Source organism: Vombatus ursinus, unplaced genomic scaffold (assembly GCF_900497805.2).
Source record: "Vombatus ursinus unplaced genomic scaffold, bare-nosed wombat genome assembly UNPS02003292.1, whole genome shotgun sequence".
Classification (NCBI taxonomy): Eukaryota; Metazoa; Chordata; class Mammalia; order Diprotodontia; family Vombatidae; genus Vombatus; species Vombatus ursinus.
Window position 1 is genome coordinate 12,801,218 of NW_020943070.1, and position 13,174 is coordinate 12,814,391.

General features: G+C 40.4%; 1 protein-coding gene across 3 annotated transcripts in view; it reads left to right on the forward strand.

Moving 5' to 3' along the window:
* The first annotated feature begins 6,195 nt into the window (after positions 1-6,195).
* Positions 6,196-13,174, forward strand: part of RAB3IP (RAB3A interacting protein) — a 50,172-nt gene continuing 43,193 nt past the window's right edge. For all 3 annotated transcript variants that reach the window (XR_003570106.1, XM_027873236.1, XM_027873249.1), the window contains exon 1: positions 6,196-6,270. The gene's annotated coding sequence lies outside the window, so the exon portion shown is untranslated. The remainder of the gene's footprint in view (positions 6,271-13,174) is intronic.

Genomic DNA, 13,174 nt, shown 5'->3' on the forward strand with positions numbered 1-13,174 from the left:
CAGGGTAGGTGTGTGTAGGGGGAAGGGCCTGTCTACATACCCCCATTTTAAGAATAGCTAGCCTATCACTGTTATGACAGCAAAAGAGGTCTGTTCCTGAGGCCCCCATTTGGCCATTTTGCATTGCAAACATATCAAGAATCCTCCTGCTTTTGCTAAACAGTATATACTTTTCTACCCTGTAATAATGACATGCAATTATTCAGCCCTTTTGCATGTTCCCTAAGCCTTTCCCATTTCCTTTATAAATGAGCACTTGACTTTAGGTAATCACAAGCTGTTACAGCATCTCTATCTTGCTTGAATTTCATTGAATCTCACAATTAAGACAGATCTAATTAGACAGAAGGTGTCTGAGGTCTGATTCATCAGAAATGAGCAACTCCAGAACTCAAACAAAGCGGCCAGGCAGCTCTGAGAGAGCTTTGAAGTGTTCTCTGTTGGGGGGAAAATAGCAAACACAGAATCTATTACATTTTCTCCTATCACTTAAAATGTCTCGTATTTCAAGAATGGTGCAGAGGAAGAACTCCTTCCTTTGCCCCTACATTGTCTCTCTTGTTCAGCAATTTTGGACTACAAAACCCCTTGAGGGAATAATCTGCTTTCCTTTAGAAAAACAAAACAAAACTCTTATATTGATGCTTTTTGTTTTGTATACTACAATTATTTCCTGAAATATCCCCCTCTCTGCCTTTCCCTGCACACATGGAACCCTCCCTTTATAATGCAGAAAACCAGTTAAGGAAAAACAAACCAACAAAATAATTTTATCTGTCAACATATATGCCACATTCCATTGGAATAAAAACTTAAAATTTTTAATTTAAATTATTTAAGTTTTTAAATTAAATAGGAACTTGACAAGCACAAAAAAATGACCTGTTCACACACAAAGAACAGAAAAAAGAGGATTGTATATGAAAGTATGAACTTGATTATGTACAAGATTTTTTAAAGGTATATTTAACTTAACACACTAGTAACCACCTTCCCTGCTTGTTTGTGTCCTGTTCTGAAGTTTCTTTTGCTCTCTTCTGAGTATTTTTTCAATGTTTCATTGATGGTCCTTTATTTTTTTTTTTGTCTTCCCTACCCCTCGTGTCCCATAGAAGCCCCTACTTTGTAACAAATAGGTATAGTCAAGCGAAACACATTGACATATTAGCCATGTATAAAAATACACCTCTTTTTCTGTACCTCTAGTCACTTGTGTCTCTGCCGAGATTGCATTGATCAAAGTTCTTAAGCCTTTCGGTTGTTTTCCTTTACCTTATCTCAGTCATTGTATAAACTGTTTTCTTTATTCTGCTCACTTCATTCTATATTCATTCACACAAGTCCTAGGTTTTTCTGAATGTGTCCATTCATCATTTCTTAAAGAACAATAATATTCCAACATATGCATATATCAATATTCAATTAGCTATTTCCCAGTTGAGGCAAACACTTTGTTTCTAGTTCTTTGCTGGAACAAAAATACTGCCATAATTATTTTTGTACATGTTGGTGATTTCCTTCAGTTTTTGAACTCTTTAGGGTACATGCCTACTCACGCTATCTATTGATTGGGGTCATTCAATTTAGTCACTTAGGGAGTATTGTTCCAAATTGCTTTCCAGAATCAGACCACAATTTCAGACCACTTTGTAGGTCCACCAGACGTGCATTAATGTACCTTTCTTCTGCTCTGACAATCAGCATTTTTTTTTCATCATTTTTGCCCATCTGATGGGTGTGAGGTATAACTGCAGATTGTTTTGATTTTTGTAACTCATTAGTGATTGGAAACATTTTTTAATCTGCATGTGTATAGTTTGCATTTCTTCTTTTGAAAACTGCTTACTGAAATCCTTTGATCATTTATCTATTTTGTTGTTCAGTTATTTCAGTCATGTTTAACTCTTTGTGATCCCATTTGGATTTTTCTTGGCAGAGATACTGGAGCAGCTTGCCATTTCCTTCTCCAGCTCATTTTACAGATGAGGAAATTGAGGCAAACAGGGTTAAGTGACTTTCCCAGGGTCATATAGGTAGTAAGTACCTGAAGCTGGATTTGAAACTCTTTATGACTCTAGGCCCAGCCCTCTATCCATAGTGCCACCTAGCTGCCCATTTATCTATTTGGGGAATAGTTTTTTTTTTTCCCCCTCTATTTTTATTACTTCCTTCTGGAGCTAAAATATCAGTTGTGCAGACTCTTCCATAAAATCAGTGTAGCCACATTATAACAAGGAAAGAAACAAAAGAGCTATAAGAAACTTTTAAAAAATCAATCAGAATAAACAGAAAGAACATAATGAATACAGAAATTCTGCTTTCTAATTCAATTCAGTTCAATAAGAATTTGTTTACCTATTGTGAGCCATGCATTGTGCTAAGATGTAAGGATACAAAAATGAAGAGTTCGATAATCCCTCCTTCAAGGAGCATATTTTCTACCCTGACTCAATTTTCAATGTCCTTTGTCGGTTCTTTGGTCAATTTCTTTTTCCTTCTTTGTCATAAGGCTAGTAAGTTGGCATACAGTAGTAGAAAGAACACTGTATTGTAGCCAATTAGGGTACAGGTCTCAACTTGGACAAATCACTTAACTTTATTTAAGCCTTTGTTTTCTCAGTATTTTGTCATGGAAAATTATTCTTTCACTAATTATGGTATCCAGAAGTGGAATGAACTATCCTCCCAGTTCCCCAGGCAACCTAAGACTAAGTTACAGAACAAGGGTCAGTCTGCCTTGGAAGAAGTAGTTTCCTTATTAGGAGTTCCTCACACCAATGAAATCTCAAGTCTCATTCTGCCTTCCCTCCCCCCAATCATGTTGTTAAGAATTTTAGTATGTTTGTGTATGGAAACTATAAAGTGGAACCATAGTTTAATTAAACTAGAGTGTCACAGAACCAAAGAATCTCTGAGTTAGAAGACAGTTAATCTAAGACAAAACCGACTAAATCAAGAATCCCACTGAACACTGCTTAACCACCTCCATTTATGGGGAAGTCATTCATGTCAAAGGATGTCCTATTTTGGGGGCAATTCTAATGTGTAGGATAGTTTTCCTTACATAGGGTTGAAATTTGTCTTTGCTATACTTCTACTTACTGTCTTAGCTCTGCCCTCTGGAGCAAACCTGTAAATCTTTCTTTTTTATTTGAGAACCCTTCAAATATTTTGACAACTATTCTGTACCTCTTCAGTCTTTTCTTCTGGCTAAACATTGCTAAGTCCTCAAAATTTTCTATGGTATGTATAGCTTGGGTAAAACTCTACTCTGCTCCCTTACCAACACTCACACACACACACACACACACTCTTAAGGGATGATGACTTTTAGTACAGCCGAAAACCTCATTAGTTCTTTTGTCAGACACAACACATTGCTAACTCGTATTGAGTTTGCAGTCCACTAAAACCTTTGTGTATTTTTTCCTGTTTCGTGGGCTTGTTTTTTTTTCCCTCCTCCCCATTTTGTATTTTGTTTTTGAGTGCAGGATGCTACATTTGATAGTACTAAATTTCAACTTTTACAGATTCAGAGTTGGAAGGGAACTCAGAGACTAGTTAGTCTAACTTATATTTGACCAACAATCCCCTCTATCACAAAACCTCCACTACTGGTCAATCTGGTCAAAACAAAATGTACCTGGTTAGTTTGGGCCCATTGTCCCTGCTAGATCACAAGCACCAATTGCTTTGTACCTAATAGGCACTTAATGAGTATCTCTTGAATGATAACAAAATGAATCATGGTTTCTCATCATCAAATTGCTGGCAGTCCAAGAGCAGGGGAGGAAGCATTGCCACATACCATTCTAATGGGCCATGCTGATGGTAGGTGGTTCTAGTGGCCTCAAGACAGAACTCTCCATACTGGAATGTTTACTATTTCCTGTACACCCACATTACTTTAGGTATAATACATATCATTCACACGTGAGAGATTACCACAATGATTTCTACATAGCAGGGACTGATTCTCTTTCTGTCTTCGCATCTTCAGTACTCAGAACTGTACCTGGCACACAGTAGGTACTTAATAAATTTTTGATTGTTAGTTTATCGTTTGCTTATTAAGTGCTGGTTGAATTGAATTGCATCACATTCTAAGGTAGTATGTCATGAATATATATATGTATATGTGTGTGTATATATATATATATTGTATATGTGACTCATATACAATAATGTATATGTCATTAACTAAATGTGAGCTGAGAGCCAAAGCCCCTTGTCAGATGTCAGATGAAATGGCTGGATTTGTTGGCTGCGGAGGTCCTTTCTGGCTGTGTATGATCCTATAACGATATAATATCCTTAATAAATGCGTATGAGTTGCATAAATTAAATTTGAGCCCAGAGCCTTTGTATCTCTTGTGGGATGTAAAATGTGGAGGTTGGACCAGCTGGCCTCTGACTAAACAGGGACTGATTTTTTTTCCCTTTGTACTCCTGGTGCTTGGCATGGTGCCTGGCACACAGTATGTCTTTTTTTTTAAAATTTTTGATTTTATTCCGAACTTAAATGGAACAAGCATTTCCATAACAGTAGAATAGGGGGAAAAAGGTGATTGTACATTAAACTGCAAATCTATCCGTACAATTTGCTATTCCTTTTAAATATATAATAAATTCCTTTTAAATATATAATAAAGTTATCGTATAACTTTCTTTTTTTTTTCTTCTGTTGGTTGACTTGATTTTTGACTGACTCAGAAGTTTTTGCTTGAGTCAGCTAGGTGGTACAGTGGATAGAGCACTGGACCTGTAGTCAAGAAGACCCCCAGTTCAAATTGGGTCTCAGATATTACTATTAGCTCTGTGATCCTGGGCAAGTCACTTAATCTTTGTATCAATTTCCTCAATTGTAAAATGAGGATAATAATAGCACCGACCACCTAAGGTTGCTGTGAGAATCAACTGAGTTATCTGTACACCACCTGGCACATAGTAGGCATGCAGTGGATAAAGTGCTGTGCCTGAAGTCAGGAATACAGATGTTGAGTTCAAATGGGCCTCAGACACTTAGTAGCTATGTGACCCTGGGCACGTCACTTAGCCCTATGTACCTCTGTTTTCTCATTTGTAAAATGAGCTGGAGAAGGAAATAGCAAACTACTCAAGTATCTTCGCCAAGAAAACCGGAAAGAACAACAAATAAATACTTTTCTTCCCTTCTTCCACTAGATCTATGATTCTATGCACATTACTGTATATGCTTAGCACTTAGTAGAGTGTCTGGCACATAGTAGGTACTTAATAAATGTCTACTGATTGATAGATATTAGTCACACAGCTTGTCCAGGTAGATGACCTCTGAAGTCTCTTCCACTTTTAGATCTATGAACCCCAGATGGAGCCTTCTGGGCCTCACATCCACATATATGAATTTCCTTTAATGGTTACTTTTAGGTTTTGTTTCCCACATTTCCTTTTTTTTTTTTTCTCATTTGGAAGTCTTGGAACAGTCAGCTTGTCAGAGTAGTTTAAGAGAGTCAGGATAAGGAGCTTTCAAGGCAAAAGCCACTTTTAAAAAATACATTTTCCTTCAAGCAGTTCCTGGAAAGAAAGGAATGCGGAAGGGAAGGAAAGAGTCCGCTTTCTTTCCTTACCCTTCCTCCTTGCATGCGCGAAGGCTTGAGTTGGAGGGATGCTCAATGCATATCGTCTTCTAACTCAGAGAAGCCCACGCCGCATGTTCCTTTCTAGCAGTCCCGATCCTCCTATAGGTTGGTTAGTTCTTTCGGGTGGTTTTTTTTGTCTTTTGTTTTTTTCTTTTTTTTACTTGAACACACTTAAGAGCTCGGGTGACATTGACAAGCCTGGCCCCAAGTCAAGACAGCTCTGCGCCGACTCGTGACTGTTCCCGGGGAAACCCCCCCCCCAGCCCAGACACCTGGGGCCCAATGAACCTGCAGCGCCCCGGGCGCGTGCAGGGGACGCCTCGTGGCGCCAGGGGGCGCCGAAGCGCGCCTGGCCCTTCGGACCGAGCGGCTGCCCTGCCCCACCACTTCAAGGGGGAAAAGGGAGTCAGGTGCGGGGCGGGGTGGGGCGGGGTGGGGAGTTTGGTCCCTCTCGCCGGCTCCGGTCCCCGCGGCGCAGGCGCAGTGTCCGATTCCTCCGACGGCTCCCCCAGCGCAGTGCGCCGAGCTGGGCCAGAAGCGGAGCGGCGTCGGCCGGGGGCAGCAGCGGCCCCGGCTTTCTCCCGTAGTCCCTGCGCCCCGGCGGGCGGGCTCGTGGCTGGGGGAGTCTCTCCGCGGGCGTTTCGGTCAGGTGAGTGTCAGCTTCAGCTCGAGGGGGAAAGGGGGGAGAGGGGGAGGGAGCGGGGCGCGCGGGGCGCGCCGCACGCGCGAGCCGCAGCACCGCCCCCTCCGCCTCCGCCCGCCCCTCGGAGCGCGGCCGCCGCCGTGGTGAGGAGGCGGCCGCGGAGGGGTCGGCGCGCGCAGCCGGACCTCAGACCCCGGACCCCCGCGGGCCTTGCTCGGGCGCCCTGCCGCGGAGCCTGGGCGCGGAGCGCCGCCGCTTCCCCCGGGGGCCCGCGGCGCCGGGCGGGCTCCGGCAGCGCCTCCCGCGGGCCCCCGGCCTCGCTCCGCAGGCGGCGGCGGTTACTGATTAACCCCCCGCCGGCCCGGGGCCGCCCAAGATGAAGTTCGAGGGCGTCTCCGAGAGAGAGACGTGCGTCCGAAAAAGAGGGGGGACCCTGTCTCTGCAGACTAGAAACTTGGGGTGTCCGACCCGGGGCTGGGCACGGCGACGAGCATTCACTTAGCACCTACTGTGTGCCGGGCTTTACAAACCAGTCAGTCAGCATTAATGATCGATCATGTCATTGGACCCTCCCCAATGGGTCCTAGCTGAGGGTTGTAAGCACACGCTTCTCCGGGTGCGGGAGGACCGGAGCAGCTTAAAGCGCCGCCTGAGGGGATTTCGTCTGCTTTTGCGGGGTGGGGTAGGGTAAGACCGGGAATCTCCTTGGAATGGAGAAGAAGGCCTTGTATTGGACCACCCCCACCCCCAGGTCCAGCCCCGACTCGTATCAGTGAGTTATCTGAAACTGAAGTCCTAGAGAGTGACCTGGGGGCATTGATCGGCTAAAGTGACTTGTCCAGAGTCGCACACTGCCCTCAGAGGGCTTGAACTCAGCTCCCTGCCTGCCAGCTGCCCTCTCCGTTTGTTAGGTCTTGTTGCCTCTGTCTATGCACGCTCCTGACTCTGGAGTCGGAAGACCTGGGTTCAAAAGCTGCTTCTGACAATTACTACCTGTCAAGTCATCCCAGTCTCTCTGGGCTTTGGTGTCCTCAGCTGTAAAATGAAAAGGAAGAGTTTAGGATAAGCTTTCTGGACCCTTTGAGCTCTAGAACTATGGTTCCGCATGGGTGGATAGAGACTGTACCTGGTTTCATTGGTGTAGAAAACTCCCGATAACAATGCTTATCTCTGCTATAGCCTCAGAGAATTGATTAGCTTATTGATTTGTTTGGTTGGTTGTTTTTTTTTTTTTTTTTGGTGAGACAGTTGGGGTTAAGTGACTTGTCCAGAGTCACACAGCTAGCAAGTGTTAGTGCTTCAGGCTGGATTATGAATTTAGGTCCTCCTGATTCCAAGGCTGTAGCTCTATCCACTGCGCCATCTAGCTGCCCCAATTGATTAGCTTATTGAGAGATTCTGACTACACACAGACCATATATGTGGAGACAAGACTTGAATTGGTCACTCTATGTCAGGGGTGAGACTCGAACTCAGACACTATATGTCAGAGATGAGATTTGAGGTTTTTTTTTTTAATTGTGAATCCTTTATTAATATGAACCTCTTTTTCTGAGTTTAATTTTTCCTTTGGGTTTTGAGCACACATGGCTGTAAACTCTGCATGAAGATCAAAATCTATAGGTAAACAAAAGTACCCAGAGAATAAAAAATATATACAACAAATATTATATATTTCTTATGTCTATTAAGAATTCACTTTTGAAAACAACACTCAAAAAATTACACACTCAAAAAAATTTCCTTCCCTTAAAGCATGCAGTTTTTCTACAGATAGACAAGCTCTTTATCCCACTACTCAATGCTGCTTAGTTTGTGTCAGGGTGCGCCATTTTGGATAAAAGAGCTTATTTGTATATGTCCATATATAAATAACCTTGGTAGGGTCTCCATATTTTTCATAAAGGATTTCAGTTTACCAGTCCGGGAACTTTATTTGTGACTCCTTTTTGGCAAGATCAAGTCACTAAGGCTTAGAGGTGACTCTCTTGAGGTTTCAGTGAGTCAGATTCCTGGTGGGAATAAGAACAGGGGAGAAATAAATAAAGCTTTTAATCTTAGGAAACTTTTCTGAGTGATAGAAGATGGGTAAAGGGAGGAACCATGGGCATGAACTTTGGCACTGGCATTTCACCCCTGAAGTGACTTTGTACAATTTTTAAATGGGAAGTTTGTAGAATGACTTACGGTTTTCACTTTCCATGGAGTATGAAATACCTGAAGGTTAATCAGGATATTTCAGTCCCTGAGAGGAAGGCAATATTAATTTGGAGGGAGTGTAGCAGTTGTCATTTGTATGTAGGCTGTCTGTATTGATTGAATCCTTTTCTGATTGTCACCTTCTTTTGTGTAAAATGGTTACATGATTTTTAGAGAGATATTGGGATGTTCCAGACTCCTAGGTGGCTAAATCCTTGTTTTCTCAAGGAGCACCTTTGTTTTTCCTTTTTATTCTGTTGCTCTTTTTTATTTTAAATTTAAATTTTATTTAGTTTTAATTAATTGAAGTTGAAGTTTAGTTATTTTTAATGATGACTTATTTACAAATTTGAGGAGAAAATAGCCTGGGTTTGGAGATCAGGCGTAGTAAACAATTGATGCTGTTAAATAGTATACCAGTTTTATAAGGTCTTCTTGTGATAACATTTGATATTTATTGCAGTGTGTCAGTGTTGCTTGGGCAGCATTTGTTGCATCTCAGAAATATGATTTCATGATGTGGTATGATGCTAAATGCTTCATAGAATTTATATTAATCATTGTGATAATTATAAAGTATTACTTCAGTATTTGAGTTTCTCTAGAAGAAAAAACCTTTTTGTTCTTGCTATTGGTTGTGCTATGAAAAAATGAGATATTGACATGCTCCTTTTTGGAGGAAAAACTTTCTGGAATATATCCATATGCATGTTTTATTACCTGAGTTTTATCACATGATAGCATTTTAAGGAAAAAGAAGTTCGTCATAGATCTTGTGATTAGTAAATAATTCACATTGTAGTACCAAATGACTCTACATTTTATTAGAATAAACTTAATTTCAACAGTGTTTGAGATAGCTCTACTTTTTAGAAATCAGTGAATTTCTTATTAGATCATACAGTAATTTGTGAATCAGTGTCCTAAATTCATATGCTGCCTCTACTTTATTTATGAATCACTATTGATAGATGTGGTTTCAATGCTGAATTGATCATAGGTTTATAGGATTTAGAGCTGGAAGAGACCTTGGAGACAGTCTATTTCAAGTCCCTTATTTTATGGTAGAAGTGAGGCACAGAGACAACAGAGTGAGGTAGATAGATAGATGCTCAAGGTCACGGCAGGTGGTTAAGGAAAGAGAGCTGGGACTCAAACCAGGTCTTTTGAGGATAAACCCTGTTTTCTCTATACATCTAAACTGTTTTTCCTTTTCCCTCCAAACCTCACACATATTTTTAAAATGGCAAAATGAATATACTTTGGGTCTGTCCTTTTCATCCTATGTGATTCTTCATGTCTTGGTGTAAATTTGGTGTAGAAGAGCTATCCAATGTGCTAGAGGTAATTCCTCTTTAAAAAAAAAAATTCATCAACAGCAGTGTTGTGCTAGGAATGTTCCTATTCTTTTGTTGTCAGTACATAGGGGGCCCACCTCCTACTCCAGTCACATAATAAACGGGCATTATTTAGCATGCTCTGTGTGCCAGGCACTGTGCTATGTGCTGGGGGAAAACAAAAACAAAAATGAAACAGCCCCTGACCCCTCAAGGAGCTTACGTTATATTGAAGGACACATTTTCACGTATGATTATGTACAACTTACATACAAAACAAATACAAGGACATTTTGTTCTTTTTTGTTTTATTTTGTTTTGTTTTTGGTCAATTCTTTCAATTTGTCATCCTTAAGTAGACAAAGCATTTATTAAATGGTTTCTGTTTCCCAGGCCCTGGGATGAAAATACATGCAAGCAGGTAGCCCTTGTCCTCAATGAGCTTAATTGTAACATGGGGAGAGAGTACGTAAAGATGAGCCTGGTTGGGGGGGGGGGGGGGAGAGCATGTCCTGGAGGTCTGGTCCCTGATAGATGAGGTCAGCGTTCGCCTCTCAAAGCCAGGCCCGAGATTTTGGTTAGGAAGTAATTAGTAACACGTTTCCCTCTTATACCTATCATATGTCTTTCCATGTCTCTTTGTGTAATCTGCAATTTAAGTATCTTGAGATCCTGCATTTCGTGATTGGCAACCATATTATATTACTAGGAGAATATTAATGTTAAATGACTTTAAATCAGAGGTTCTTTACCTGAAGTCTTTCAGGGTGTCAGTGAACTTGTCTGGGAAAAAAATTGAGTCTTTCTTTTAGTGTAGTTGGTTTCCTTTGCAATTCTGTGTATTTTATTTTATGCATTTAAAAATATTTTGAGGAGTCCATAATGTTTTACCAGACTCTTAAAATGATCTGTGATGCAAAAAGGTTAACACACCTGTTTTAAGTTAATGTCAGGCTCATAGTCTAGGAATTTTCCTAGACTCTTCACCCTTTCTCACCCCACCGTATCCAAGCTGTTGAGCCAAGTCTGCCGATTTCACCTTTGCAGCATCTCCTGTTTTTGTCACCTTCTCTCCTCTGTGGTTGCTTCCAGTCTAGTGCAGGCCCTCATCACCTCACACTTGGACTATCAAAAGAGCCTGCGGATGAGTCTGCCTGCTTCAGGTCTCTCCCCACTCCAATCCATTCTTTATTCAGCTGCCAAAGTGATTCTCCTAAAGCACGTTCATGTCACCTTTCTACTCGATAAACTCCACTAGGCTCCCTTTTGCTTCTAGGATCAAATACAAAATACTCTCTTTGGCATTCAAAACCCTTTATAACCTAGCTTCCTGCTACATGTCCAGTCTTCTTACCCTTTATTCTCTGAAGAATACTCTTTGATCCAGTGACGTGGACCTCCTGGCTGTTCCAGGAACGAGCCACTCCATCTCTGGCTCCAGGCATTTTCTCTTACCTGTCCCCCAGGTCTGTAACATCCTTCCCCTCCTCTGCTCTGTTTGCTAACCTCCCTGGTTTCCAAAATCCCTTTTAGTGGAAGCCTTTCCCACCTCCTCTTAATTCCAGTGCCTTTCCTCTGTTAATTATTTCCTATTTATCCTCTATACAGCTTACTTTGTATATATTTGTATGTTATCCCCTCCATTAGTTTGTGACCTCCTTGAGGGCAGGGACTACTGGCCTCTTTTTGTATCCCTGACACTTAGCAGGATGCCTGACACTAGTATGTGCTTAATAAATGTTTGTTGATTGATGTCTTAGGAAAAAAACAAACAAAGGAATGGTTTAAAAAAATACATATGCTGATGGCTTTTCCCTTCTGAACAATAACTTATGTTTATATGGTGCTTCAAGATTTACATAGTACTTTCTTTACAGTTAGCTTGTGAGATAGGCCATACGTGTATTAATAGCTCCATTTTATAAATGCCAAACTGAGACTCAGGGTAAATGACTTGCCTAGTGTTGCACAGCCCTTGTCAGTAGTGACTGTCAAACCTAGGTCTCTAACTACTGGTAAATGGTTCTTTATAGTGTAACATCTTCCTTGGTGCCTACCTTCAATATTTGCTGAAATTATAAGTGTATGCTAACAAGCATTCAAAAACTTGTAAATGGTTAAAGTACAAATTAAATTTAGATCATTTAATTTTGCAGCATTTTTGAGAAGCAAAATTCTAGGAAAAAGAATATATACTTCAAGATTTATTGTGATATAATTAGAATACATACATATGTAAAATAAATCTTTGACAACTGAAAACTGATTTTGCTAAAAAATAAAAAACTTTTAATAAAACTATGAAAGTTTTTCTAGTAATTTTCACCTAAGCAGTAATTAAAATGCAAAAGTCAGTCTTATGAGTATCATTTAGTAGAATTGGATTTTCTCTTATAAAATTTAACTATATTATAATATTTGTAAATATTATGAATCACATAAGCAGATTATTTCTTCCCTCTACCCCACTCCCAAACAAAATATCTATAAGTACATGCTTTCATTTATCAGCCCTGCATTTGTTCTAGCATTCTGTTCATATATCGTTAATAAGCATTTGAAAGGAAATTCACTGCTTACAGTGTACAACTTTTACCTTGAATTTATGGAAGAATTTCCATTTACAAGAGCTGAAGGCATTTTTCAGTTGTTACTTTTATTTATTGGCACATCCGCTGAAGGATAGTAGTATAAATACATAAAATGTATAAATAATCTGTTTTCACAGGAAAATTGAAAGAGAATTAAATGAAAAATTGGTAACAGTTAAGGTTAGGATTCAATTTATAGGTGGCCTTTCTTTTGGATTGGCTACTTCTCTGAACTACCCTTCTTTGAGATCGACTCTTTGAAAATATTAAGTGGTGTTATAAAACTTTTTTACATCTGTAAGTACATTTGTATTTTAAGAAAGTGGAAGATTGGGTGATGACTATGAAAGATAAAGGTACACACCTGACTGAAGGTCCCCATGAACATTTGGAGACTGGATTGGTTCCAGTAAAGCAGGTCAATTTAATTCAGCAGTTATTAAGTTCTTTGTTTAAGGCACTGCACTAGGAAAGAATTCTGCCCTCAGGGGGTTTATATTCCCTTGGATCTGGATGGGTCATAATGTTTGCAAGGTTAGATTATTTATTCTTTGCCTCAAAAAGAGAATGTAGAGGTGTGTGCTGATTATCTCAGCATGATTCTCCTTGAAAACTGGACCAAGAATGAAAAGACCTGGCTTAAAATGCCAGTTCTGCCACTTATTAGCGTATTTGTTGTGTGATTTGGGAAAAAAATCTGACTCTGAGCCAGTTTCCTAATCTCTGAAACTGAGAGGATACTGTTATCCACACAGTGGTGTGGTGAGGACATATTGAATAATG